General features: G+C 40.2%; 1 non-coding gene across 1 annotated transcript; it reads right to left on the bottom strand.

Moving 5' to 3' along the window:
• Positions 1–309: 309 nt before the first annotated feature.
• Positions 310–381, bottom strand: TRNAC-ACA (transfer RNA cysteine (anticodon ACA)). Its single transcript has one exon. It is a non-coding gene; the product is annotated as a tRNA-Cys (tRNA).
• Between the last annotated feature and the right edge of the window lie 13,568 nt (positions 382–13,949).

The following is a 13,949-nucleotide window of genomic DNA, read 5'->3' as shown; positions in this document are numbered from 1 at the left end:
CATATGTTTCACTGGTCAGTCAAAATGGAGAGAGTTAATATGCTCTTATGATAGTTGAGCCATCTAACTAGGACACAGGTCTGAAGAGAGGAGTCCTCAGGAGCTTACAAAGGTAGGTCCATGGAATAAGTTCCCATGGGCAGGACAAGCTTTTCTCAGATCAACTGAACAGCTGAACTGAAGTGAAGTCGCTTGGTTGTGTCCGACTCTTTGCAACCCCATGGACAGTAGCCAACCAGGCTCCTCCATCCATGGGATTTTCCAGGCAAGAATACTGGAGTGGGTTGCCATTTCCTACTCCTGGGGATCTTCCCGACCCAGGGATCGAACCTGGGTCTCCTGCATTGTAGGCAGATGCTTTACCGCCTGAGCCACCAGGGAAGTCAAAACACAAGAAAGAACAACAGACAGCATTCTGTGAGAACTTGGAAACAGCCGGTGTGATGTCATCAGAAGGTACGGAGGGCTTCCCTGGCGGCTCCGTGGTAAAGAATCCACCTGCCAATGCCAGGGACACAGGCTCAATCCCTGATCTGGGGAGAGCCCCCATGCCACAAGCAACTAAGCCCATGTGCCACAACGACTGAGCCTGGGATCTCCAACTACTAAGCCCACACAGCACGACCACTGAAGTCCAAGCACCCGAGAGCCCCTGCTCAGCAACGAGAAGCCACTGGAAGGATAAGCCCAGGCGTTGCAACCAGAGAGTAGCCCCCACTCGTCACAGCCAAAGAAAAGCCCTGCAGCAGCAAAGACCCAGCAGAGCCAAAAATATATGCATAAAATTATTTAAAAAATAAAAAGAAGGTATGGATACAGCAAGTGGAAAAGAAAATTGTCATATGGGTTTCATTACTAAAGTGGTAGTAGAGACGGACATTATAAGATGGGAGGGACTTCAAAAAGCAGAAGGTACGCAGGGGGGCAAGAGAGAACTTAAGGGATGGGCATGTCTCATGAAAAATGCGTCTTTACAGTTTAGGGAGTGGCTGGAGGGATGAACCAGCCGCTGTGATGTAAGGAGGTCCAAGCTAAACACTGAATGATGCTGGAAAGTGGCCCTGAGACAAAAGGCCTCCTCCTCGAGTTGAGCTCCTAGCTGGATTCAGTCACATGAATTACCTCAAATATGTTCAAAGGAAGCAGAGGAAAAGTGCAGGTGTGCCCAGCCTGAATGCAAACCAAAGCTAAGAAATAATAAACTGTTGTAGTTCTAAGATGCTACATTAGGATGTGGCTTGTCCTTTTAGGTATATAGTCAGGTATGGAATGGCTGGCCCAGTCTGGTGCTACCCTTATACTGAGTATTTTAGCATACACTCCTTATACTAATATATATTAGCATTCTGAATGTAAATCATCCTTCACAAAGGACCATGAACTTCTTCTTTGAGAAGGAAGAGTACAGAGGTCCATTGAGTATTGAAGAAAAGAGTAAACTTAACACCAGGGATGTTACTTATACTGTGTCTATTAACATTTATCTTGTGTGTACTTTTTTCCCTTTCCCTATAAGATAAAATGTTTGCTTTTATTAGGATTTTGACAGTGCTTTAAATTACTGTCTAGATGTTCAAAATCCAAGACTCTACATTTTTCCCATGAATGTGTCCATGATGATTGACAGTTACACCAGTGACACGTCCACGTGCCTTTATCTCAGAGGTTCGGAAAGCCCACCCCACTGGCTATGTAATCCTCTTGCCTCCATTCTACGGTGTAGTCAATTTGGAGGATTTAACTTGATGAAATGTCTGTGAAATATTCGTGAAAAGTTAGACAGCAATTTGAAATATCACAGAAAGTTCATCAGAATAACTTATTCCTTGATTCCACTTTCCCCAACAATGGGAGGAAAAAACACCCTGATTCTTTTCTTACACCACTTTCCTCTAAGCAGCTCTTCTTTTGCTTTCACATCTAGATAATTCAACCTTTGACAGCAACTTGTTCCGTCTAATACTGTCTCAAAAGGCAGAATCAATTGTTCTTTCCACTGGTTCTCCCAGCCTTTTAAATGCGCTTCTGTGACAGGGAACTGCATTTTATCAAACTACTTCTGTATGTGTCTCTCTCACTGTGAGGACAGGTCCAGTTATCACTGTTATTTTCCCAGTTCCAGGATCTACTGCTGCTGCGAAGTCACTGCAGTCGTGTCCGACTCTGTGCGACCCCATAGACGGCAGCCCACCAGGCTCCCCCGTCCCTGGGATTCTCCAGGCAAGAACACTGGAGTGGGTTGCCATTTCCTTCTCCAATGCAGGAAAATGAAAAGTGAAAGTGAAGTCGCTCAGTCATGTCCGACCCTCAGCGATCCCATGGACTGCAGCCTTCCAGGCTACTCTGTCCACGGGATTTTCCAGGCAAGAGTACTGGAGTGGGGTGCCATTGCCTTCTCCGAGTTCCAGGATCAGCACACTGCAAATAGCAGGGACTTGATAATTCTCAGCAGAACTGAAATGAAATGTGAAAACTAAAAATGTTCCCCTATTTAACAGAATGTAAGTAAACTTAAATGGAAGAAAATAATCTCATGATTAATTTTGGCAGGATCTTTAAGTCATGTCCAACTCTTTGTAACCCTCTGGACTGTAGCCCTCTAGGCTCCTCTGTCCATGGAATTCTCCAGGCAAGGATACTGGAATGGGTTGTCATTTCCTTCTCCAGGGGATCTTCCCAACCCAGGGATCAAATCCAGGTATCCTGATTTGCAGGTAGATTCTTTACTGTCTGAGCCACCAGGGAAGCCCCTTTTAGAAAGACATGATTTGTGAAATGATGGAGAATAAAAGAAAAAGTCAGAACCAGAGCAGTTCATATAAACATGTAAGTAAGTGTAAGTGTTAGTCACTCAGTCATGCCCGACTCTTTACGAACCCATGGACTGCAGCCCACCAGGCTCCTCTGTCCATGAGATTTTCCAGGCAAGGATACTGGAGTGGGTTGCCATTTCCTTCTCCAGGGGATCTTCCCAACCCAGGGATCGAACCCTGGTCTCCTGCACTGCAGGGCAGATTCTTTACTGAGTGAGCTACAAGAGAAGCCCATAAACATGTAAAAATCATCATTAATTCTGAAAGATAATAATGCAGTGATAGGACAATTGCTTTTCTAGCTTTCTAGTGTCCTCTAGTTCTTCTAAAACTTTATATTTGGTTTATAATTTGACTCTAGAAACAATCATTACATTCCAAGTCAAGATATTATCTAAGACAATATGGAAATCCTTCACCATTAATCTCAAAGCCAGGTCTTAGATAGCAGGAAAGTGGAAAAAAGGGAAAACAAAAATTTTAACAGTTAGTGTTCTACTTTTTGTACTTAACTTTATGGCCACAGAGGAAATGGAGGTAAATCAGAGGCTGGAGAGAACTATTATAAAATTCCAATTAATGTCATCAGATAATTTGGGAGCTATTACACTCACTGAAATAAGAACAGATGTCAATGAAAAGAGCAATCAGAGAAACTTCTGGAACAGAGCAGCTCTGCCAGTAATTTCAAAACCTTCCTGTCTGTAGCACCCAAATTAGAAGCTGTTTCCAGAAATATACTCCACCGGTGGTACAGAACAGCCATGTTAAACTAAGTTGAGATCTGACATTGATTTATTTGCTATCTTTTTAATCAAGTTTATTGAAGCATAATTTACACGATAAACTACATTTATTTTAAGTACTCCATTAAAAGTTTTGACCATTTATAACTACCACAATTTGTAACCACTACCATAACTCAGATATAGAACAGTTCCTCATCCAAAATTGTTGTGGTTCTTTACGGTCAACCCCATTTCACTCCCAGTCCTAGGGAGACACTTATTTGCTTTCTGTCCCAGTAGGTTACTTTTTTTCTGTTTTGGCTGCAACACAGGGCATATAGGATCTTAGTTCCCTGACCACGGATGGAACCCAGGCCCCTGCATTGGAAGTGTGTTGTCTTAACCACTGAATCACCAGGGAATACGTTTTACATTTTCTAGAATATCAAGTAAACAGAATCACACAGAATGTCCTCTTCTTTGGCTTCTTTCCTGCATATAGTATTTCTGAGATTCTTCCACGCTGTGTTCCTTTCTCTTTATCACTGAGCAATATTTTGCTTACAGCCATCTATCTTGCAGTTTGTGTATTCATTCACTTCTTGATGGACCGTGGAGTTATTTCCAGTTTGCTGCTATTATGAAAAAAAGTTGCTTTGAGCTCATGATTAAGGCTTTGTGTTGACATATATTTTCATTTATCTCAGGTAATGTTCACACGTGGAATTGCTGGATAATATAACTGCATGTTTAACTTAAACTACAACACTGTTTTCCAAAGTATGTGTACCATTTTATATTCCTTCCAGCAAGGTATGAGTTACAGATGCTCCACGTCTTTGCCCACACTTGATATTATTAAACTTTTTCATTTTTTTAAGCATTCTAGGGGGTCACTAGTGGTATATCACTGTTTCAGTCTGCATTATTCTACTAACTAATAATGCTGAGCATCTTTTTATGTGTTTATTGGCCCTTTGTATTTCTTTTTTTGCCAAGTATCTGTTCAAATATTTTGCTCATTTATTATTGGGTTGATTATTTTCCGGTTTTTGCGTTGTGAGAATTCTTTATGTATTCTGGATGCCAAAAAAAATTCAGAAAAAGGATGAAAGCACTTTTTAATATATATGTAAGGAGAATAATTTCTTTTAGTCTGTGGCACACCTCTCATTTCCTTTTCCTCTCATCTTAAAGAACAAAAGGTCTTAATTTTGATGAAGTCTAATTTATCCTTCGTAAAGATTTTAAATTTGTTTTATCTAAAAAACTATAGTCTACTCCAAAGTTACATAGATTGTCCCTTAGACTTTGTTCTAAAGTCTTACAGTTTTGGCTTTTGCATTTAGGTCTGTGATCCATTTCAAAATGATCTTTGTGTAGAGTGTGAAGTACATGCCGGGTCATTTTTTCCAGGTGGATATCCAGTTATCACAACATACTTTGTTAGAATATTACTTTTTGATTCTCTGAATTACCTTGAAATCTTATCAAAAATCAATTAATGTGTACCTTTTTTTCTGGACTCACTATTCTATTCCATTGATCTGTATGTCTACACTTATGCTAAAATTCATTACCTTAACTCCTGTAACTTTATGACACTTTGAAATTAGATAGCATAAGTTTTCTAACTTGATTCTTATTTTTCAAATTGTATTAAATATTCTTGATCTTCTGTATTTCCATATAAATTTGCCAATATCTATGAAAGAAAGGCTATAGGAATTTTGACTGAGACTATGTTAAATCAGTGGCTTCCCAGGTGGCTCAGTGGTAAAGAATCCACCTGCCAAGGCGGAAAACACAGGAGATAGAGGTTCAATCCCTGGGTCAGGAAGATTCTCTGGAGTAGGATATGGCAACCCACTCCAGTAAACCTGCCTGGAAAATCCCATGGACAGAGGAGCCTGGCAGGCTCAGTCAATGGGGTTGTAGTTGGACACGACTGAGCACAAGGGATATTATGCTAAATCAATAGAACAAGTCAGGGAATTATGAAATTTTAATAGCATTGGTGCCTTCAATCCATGAACCTAATATGTACATTCCTATTTGTTTAGATCTGTTTTAATTTTCCTCAGCAATATATGGTAATGTTCTACATGCAGCTATTCAATATATTTTGCTAAATTTACTTTAAGGTATTTTATTTTTATGCTATAAAATAGTATGTGTTTTAATTTGATTTTCCAATTGTTTGTTGTTAGTATTAAAAGCTCCAATAAAGTTTTGCATATTGAACTTATGTTATCTGGCTAAATTCACTTACTAGTTCTAGCAGTTTTTTCACAGATTTATTGGGGTTTTTTACATATACTACCATATCTTCTACAAATAAAAAGCTTTACATCTTTCCTTCCAATCTATATACCTGTTATTGGTTTTTCTTGCCTGTTCCAACAGCTATGATCTCCAGGAAAATGTTGAATAAAAGCAGTGAAAGCATGTACTCCTGTCTGTTCCTAATCTTATAGGAAAGATATCCAGTATTTCACTACTAAATATGATATTATTTGCAGGTTCTTCAGACTCCCTTAATTATACTGAAAAAGTGTGCTATTTCTAGTTTCCCAGGGGTTTTTTTAGATCATTAATTGAAAGTGAAAGTGAAAGTCGCTCAGTCACATCCAACTCTTTGTGACCCCATGGACTGTAGCCAGCCAGGCTCCCCTCTCTCTGGGGATTCTCCAGGTAAGAATACTGAAGAGGGTTGCCATGCCCTCCTCCAGGGGATCTTTCCAACCCAAGGATCAAACCCAGGTCTCCCACAGTGCAGGCAGATTCTTTACCATCTGAGCCACCAGGGAAGCCCAAGAATACTGGAGTGGGTTGCCTATCCCTTCTGCAGGGGAACTTCCTGACCCAGGAATCAAACCGGGGTCTCCTGCATCTCAAGCAAATTCTTTATTGGCTGAGCTACCAGAGAAGCCCCTGTACAACCAATACCACTATCTATTTCCAAAACTTTTTCATCAGCCCAAACGAATTCTGTAACAATTAAGTAATAAGTCTCTCATTCTTCACATTCCCCAGCCCCTGGTAACATTAATCTACTTCTGTCTCTATGAATTTACCTATGTTTGGTATTTCACACAAATGCACTCATATAATCCTTGTCCTTTTGTATCTGGCTTATTTCACATAGTGTAAAAATGCCAAGATACATTCAAGTTGTAGCACATAGTGGAACTTAATTCCTTTTACGGTTGAATAATATTCCATTGTATGTATGTACCATAATTTGCTTATCCATCCACTTGTTGAAGAACATTTAGGTTGTTTCTACCTTTTCTATATTCTAAATAACTATGCAGTAAAAATTTGTGTGCAAATATCTGCTTAAGTCTCGGCTTTCAACTATTTTTGTTATACATCTAGATGTGGAATTGTGACTTGCTTTCTATTTGATTTTTTTTCCTTCTGCTGGTTGAAGATTACGGATTCTCTGTCTACTCTTTACTGATTATCTTTAAAATAATATTTTGCATTTATAATAACTAACAAAGTCTATAGTTAATATTTTAACTCCCTCCAAATAATTCAAGGGGTTTAGAAACTTAACTGATAACCTCCCTCCTGGCTTACATAGATTTGTTATCCAGAATTAATTTGTCTTCTTTTTAATCCCATAAATTATGTATTTTAATCATTATAGTTACTATTACTGGTATGCTGATATGATACAAATTAAATAAAGAGTACAAGTAGGTTATATGACTTAAAAAACAGAAGAAAAAATAAAATCTTGATTAAAAAATATATAAACATATCTAGATTTTTTTAGCCACTAATAAAAAAATTAAAATTAACAACAAAAAAATCAATAGGTGCTGAGAAAAGAAAACACCAGGATAGCAAATTTCTGCTCAAGTTAAAAATCTCTGATGTTAGGTTGATATCACCACTATGTCTAACGCTAGTCTGATCATATCTACAAACAGAATATATCATTTATCTTGACAGTACTAATGGGTTCTGAACTATGTCATCTCAAGTACCTAGATTGTTACCTATGGCCTAGCAGGCCAGTAAGGTTCAATCATTAATTTGGTCAGCATACAACACTTCAGTATCTGGAATAGGACAGCACAGTTCCATGTACTAGTAACATAGCACTGAATCCACAGAAGAAAATGAATATCTCCAGACATTAGCAAACATTTTTCCAAAGAAGACATACAAATGGCCAAAAACACATGAAAAGATGTTCAATATAACTAAGCATTAGAGAAATGCAAATCAAAATCACAGTGAGATACTACCTCACACACATTGGGATGGCGAATATAAAATTTAAAATAAAAACAGGAACAACAAATGTTGTCTAAGAGGTGGAAAAATGGAACCTTGAGCATTGCTGAGAATGTAAAATGGTGCAGTCACTGTGAAAAAGAGTATGGACGTTCCTCAAAACATTCAAAACAGAACTATCATATAATAAAGCAATTCCACTTTTGGGTACAGATTCAAATGGATTGAAATCAGCATCTCTGTGGGTTATATAGAACCTCAGGGATATATGTATACTAATAGTCATAGAAGCATTATTCACAATAGCTAAAATTAAAATGCTGGGCTGGAAGAAGCACAAGCTGGAATCAAGATCGCTGGGATAACTATCAATAACCTCAGATATGCAGATGACACCACCCTTATGGCAGACAGTGAAGAGGAACTAAAGAGCTTCTTGATGAAAGTGAAAGAGGAGAGCGAAAAAGTTGGCTTAAAGCTCAACATTCAGAGAACTAAGATCATAGCTTCTGGTCCCATCACTTCATGGCAAATAGATGGGGAAACAGTGGAAACAGTGTCAGACTATTTTTCTGGGCTCCAAAATCACTGCAGATGGTGACTGCAGCCATGAAATTAAAAGATGCTTACTCCTTGGAAGAAAAGTTATGACCAACCTAGATAGCATATTCAAAAGCAGAGACATTACTTTGCCAACAAAGGTCCGTCTAGTCAAGGCTATGGTTTTTCCAGTGGTCATGTATGGATGCGAGAGCTGGACTGTGAAGAAAGCTGAGCGCCAAAGGATTGATGCTTTTGAACTGTGGTGTTGGAGAAGACTCTTGAGAGTCCCCTGGACTGCAAGGAGATCCAACCAATCCATTCTGAAGGAGATCAACCCTGGGTGTACATTGGAAGGACTGAGGCTAAAGCTGAAACTCCAATATTTTGGCCACCTCATGCAAAGAGTCGACTCATTAGAAAAGACTTTGATTCTGGGAGGGATTGAGGGCAAGAGGAGAAGGGGACAACAGAGGATGAGATGGCTGGATGGCATCACCGACTCTATGGACATGAGTTTGGGTGAACTCCGGGAGCTGGTGATGGACAGGGAGGCCTGGCATGCTGCAATTCATGGGGTCGCAAAGAGTCGGAGATGAACTGAAAATTAAAAGTCATTCAGACCATCAATTCAGTTCAGTTCAGTTCATTCACTCAGTCGTGTGCGAGTCAGTGATGCCATCCAGCCATCTCTTCCTCGGTCGTCTCCTTCTTCTCTTGCCCCCAGTCCCTCCCATAGATAACTGAATAAGCAAAATGTGATATATGCATGTATTGGAATATTATTTAGCCTTAAAAACAGAAAATTCTGACATATGCCTCAATATGGATGAACCTTAAGGACATTTTGCTCCATAAAATATGTCAATCACAAAAAGACAAATGTTGTATGATTCCACTTATATGAGAAACTTACAGTAGTCAAAATCATAGAGACAGAAAGTAGAACAGTGGTTGCTAAGAGACAGAAGAAGAGGGGAACAGGAAGCTATCGTTTAATGGGTATAGAGTTTCAGTTTTGCAAGATTTAGAGTTCTGGATATAGGTGGTGGCGGTGGTAGCATAAAAATATGAATGTTCTTAATGACCACTGAATGGGTTTACTTAAAATGGTTAAGATAATAAATTTTATGTTGTATGTATTTTGCCACATCAAAGTTTTTTAATTATTTCCGGAAGTTGACACATAGTGAGAAAGGAAGAAAATGAAAAGGAAACAAAATATATGACATGTCCATCTGTGAAATGTTCCAGAGAAAAATAAAAACAGGGAAGAAAGATAGGGAATGCTGGGAGTGACATGTAGGTGGTTATCGTGGTCAGGGAAGACTTCATCAAGGAGGCAATGTCTGAGCAAAGACCCTGTGTCACAGAGGGCTGGCTGTCCACAAGCATTTGCATTCTCCGTATTAGAGTAGAACTGTTGTACGAGGTGATCTCTGAGCCAGGATGACATTTTGCAGGTCCTCTCAAAACCGGACACAGCCATGTAACTAATTCTCATCAGTGGAATTTGAGGAAGTGAGCTTTGTCTCACCTCTAAGCTGAGATTTTATGAATCTGGAGTGGCTCCTCCACTGTCTCTTTCCCTCTCTGCCAACTGATACACAAGATTCTAAAGCTTTAGAACAGGGCTGTCCAAGAGAAATGAGACATATATGTTATTTTTAATTTTCTAGTAGCTACACTAATATACATATTATTCCTTTCCCTGCTGGCTCAGAGGGTAAAGCATCTGCCTGCAACGTGGGAGACCTGAGTTCGATTCCTAGTTCAGGAAGATCCCCTGAAGAAGGGAATGGCATCCCACTCCAGTATTCTTGCCTGGAGAATCCCATGGACAGAGGATCCTGGTAGGCTACTGTCCACGGGGTCACAGAGAGTCAGACATGACTGAGTGACTTCACTTTCTTTCACAACACATATATTTTAGCTTTGTGTAGTGGCAGTATCATAGCCAAGCAAGTTTATCCAAGATGTGATTATTGCTATTATAAATGGGTAAAATTCATTTCAAAAATGCATTTTTGAGCCTACGTGTGCATGTGTGTATGCTCAGTCACATCCAACTCTTTGCAATCCTATGGACTGTAGCCCGCCAGACTCCTTTGTCCATGCATGGATTCTCCAGGCAAGAATACTGGAGCGGGTTGCCATGTCCTCCTCCAGGTGATCTCCCTGACCTGGGGATTGAACCCATGACTCCTGGGTCTTCTGTGCTGCAGTTGGATTCTTTACCCAGTAAGCTACCTGGGAGGCCTGTTTTTGAGCCCAGTGGGGCTCAAATAGAGAGAAGGTAACACAGATCTTTGGTGGCCGGAGGGCGGTCTGTGGCAGAAACATCTAGCTGCCCAAGGAGTCCTTACTCCATGTTCACTGTGTTAGAGTCTTGCTGGGACATGCTACAGAGCAAGCGATTATCATCGCAGCTCCCCTTGAATCCAGTGTGGCCCTGTCACTAGCTGTTCTCTCAAGAGAAGCTGAATACCGGTGATGTTTGCCATGTCCACTGTCGGATTTTCCTTCCACTATGGAGAAACAGAGGCCTCAGGGGCCTGGCCAAAGAGACTGTAAAGTCACACAGGGAAGGAGCCCACACCCCAGAGTTGCCACTTAGAGGAAAGTCACCTGCCATCCAGGCACCATTTTCAGATGTTTCAGGACTTCTGCTTTGGTAAAGGCACTGTAAATTGAAGGTTTCTTTGCTGTAGTTGCAAACAGAACCCTAATTAACATGCTCCTGATAGAAGTGAAGGAGAGAGGTAACAGCTCTCTGGGCAAAGAGCATTCCAGGCAGAGGGAGCCACAGCCCTTGGGCAACAGAAGAAATGTGTCCAGGGATCAGCCAGGAGCAAAGTGTGGCCAAAGCCAAGCAACAAGGGAAGAGCTGAAGGTGATAAGATCAGAGCCATAAAGAGAGGCCAGATCCTCAGGACCCTGTCGGCCACTGTAAGGACTTTGGCTTTTACCCTGAATGTGTTGGGGAGCCACTGACATGTTCAGAGTCAATGAGCAAGGCATGCCCTGACATTTCAGCCTGGATCACTGTAGCAAGTGCTGAGGAACAAAGTCCAGAGGGACAACAAATAGAGAGATCCATTAAAATGATTGAGGGAGGAGGTAAAGTTGGTTAGGAATCAGGAGGTGGTACCGGAGGTGGGAAGTAGTGTTGGATTCTGAGTACGTGTTTAAGGTAATGCCAAAGGCTCCTTGTCTGAAATTGAGGCATAAATGATATTTATGCTTCCGGCTGGCTCATGCTAGATAACTATATATGCATCGAGAGCAGAAATTGGCTCTTGGCAGCTCATAAAGTACTTGGTGTCCTCAGTAGTGAAAAGGGCTCTTCCAATGCATAACCGCATTATTGTTTCATTACAAGTATTAATAATTGATGTGTAAAAAGTCAACAAAACTAACCGGAGGTCTTAGGAATGCTTTCTGAGCTACTCAGCCCATTAAAAACTTTTCATTGAGATTTAATGCTATTGAAATATATTCATCCTCAGCGCCATCATTAATATAAACTATGAAACTGTCACCAACCTGAGAGACAAGATGGCTTGGGGTTCTTTCCAACAGCCAGCTATGATTGTTATGAAACAAACACACATGGCAAGCTACTTGAAACAGGAAAACTATCAAGACATCAGTCTTATAGCCGTGAAATTCAGTGAAGCTTTCCTCACAGACTGCATGGAGGGTTATTGCCCTCTCTTACTTCTAACGATGAGAGCAAAATTAATTCTATTACTATTGTACACATTTTAATCCATCTCTTTTCCTTTTGAAACCTATATAATTTCCATCATTATACATGTGGTATTCCTCACTAGCAATACTCTCTGCTTTCCTCTCTTTATAATATGTTCTCAGTTATGCCTCAGCTGAGTTTGTCATTTTTCACTCCTTTAGAAGTGTCTCTGGAAAAAAGGTAATCCTTTTATATAGCTGTATTGTTCTTCAATTAGCAACTTCACCTGGTTTAGGTTGACATTAAGGCAGAAATTTCTTGAAATTTGTAATTAAAAAAAAAAAACCACAAGATTAGAAAAGATTTAGGGAAAGAGCAAGCACAAATTGCCCTGAGGATACTGTAGCATTGTGCCACTGTAATTGCAAACATCAATAAAATGTTTAACCATGAGACAAGAAATCGGTAAGATGGAAAAAAAAATTCCATAGTAAATTTCACAAGCTTAAGAAAATAGTAGAAGTGGCCACATGGGAACATAATTAAACAGTAAGAAATCCAGTAAACTGGGTATTGGAAACAGGTAGGAGGCTCCCTTGAGTCAAAAGGATAGGCAGGATTATTATTAAGAGACCAGTTTACTAAACAAGTGTTTAAGGCCTCCGTTATTGTGTTCAGTCATTAAGTCGTGTCTGACTCTTTGTGACCCCATGGACTACAGCACACCAAGCTTCCCTGTCCTTTACTGCCTCTCAGAGTTGCTCAAACTCATGTCCATCAGGGGAGAAATAAATGAATCAAAACATTAGACATTATTTCCAAAAAAAACACATGATGAATAAGAAAACATTCTCATTTTACTCAAACTACATAAAGGATAAGATAAAGAAAACTATGCTTTCTTACAAATAAGGACCTACAGCTTTAAAAAAATGACATTAAACAAAAGAAGCAATGATTTAGCACACCTTTGCTCAAAACACAATCTCTTTTGATGGGACTTTTATAACAGACAACATGTAGAGAGGAGAGAAAGAGAACTTAATTAAGGTAATTATGGCATCATTGAAATGTAGACCAAAAGAATATGTGCTAATTTGCAGGACCTTATGGGTCCCTGTGCTAGACGGTATCATTCTCTATAATGGGTGCAGCCAAATATGAGAACAAAACAAAAGTCTGTTCTACCATCACAGAAACAGCTGTTTATTTGATAGGCATGCTCTTTCTACAGATTTTACCCACTACTTATTTTATTCATGTATTTTAAATCTTTAACAAGAATAATAATCCAGGGGTCACGAATAATTCTATGAAGTTGGTCATACAAGCCTCTGTTTTCTCACACTCCTTTCTGAATCCTCCTCCCTTTATCAGGAGGCTCTTCCTCTTCCTACCCCATGAGGAATGTAGAGTCACCTCCATTCAAGCTTTCTTCCTTGGAGGAAGGGACAACTCCTGTCCCCACTCTTACCTGATTCCACTTATGTCTGCCCCTCTCAACTATGCCTGTCCAGGTCTTACTGTCCACAGACACTCTGATCAGTTTCTCTGAGTGCAATGAGGCCGTGGATACACACCCAAAACTGACCCTCATAATCTGCGACTAGAGGAGGAGAGAGGAGCATTTGGGAAATCACTCAACCAAAGAGACCAAAATTTGACCCAGTCACAACATCTCAGCCACTGGAGGAGGGGAGCAACTATGTATAACAAAGTGCCTACTTCCCAGATGGGGGCCCCAGCCCAGGCCCCAAGACAATGCTTAGGAATAAGGATAAGAAGTGAAAAGTAACCACCAGGAGAGATTGTTCTCTGACTCCCTATCTTGGCACAGAAATGAACTAAACTGATAAGAATTTGCTTGGGGGGTTGGTGAGAGGAGGGTACGAGAAGGGGGCCAAACCCATCTCCCATCCT

The sequence above is a fragment of the Budorcas taxicolor genome, chromosome 5 (assembly GCF_023091745.1).
Source record: "Budorcas taxicolor isolate Tak-1 chromosome 5, Takin1.1, whole genome shotgun sequence".
Lineage (NCBI taxonomy): Eukaryota > Metazoa > Chordata > Mammalia > Artiodactyla > Bovidae > Budorcas > Budorcas taxicolor.
The sequence above is the reverse complement of the archived record's forward strand: the minus strand, read 5'-3'. Positions and strand labels throughout refer to the sequence as shown.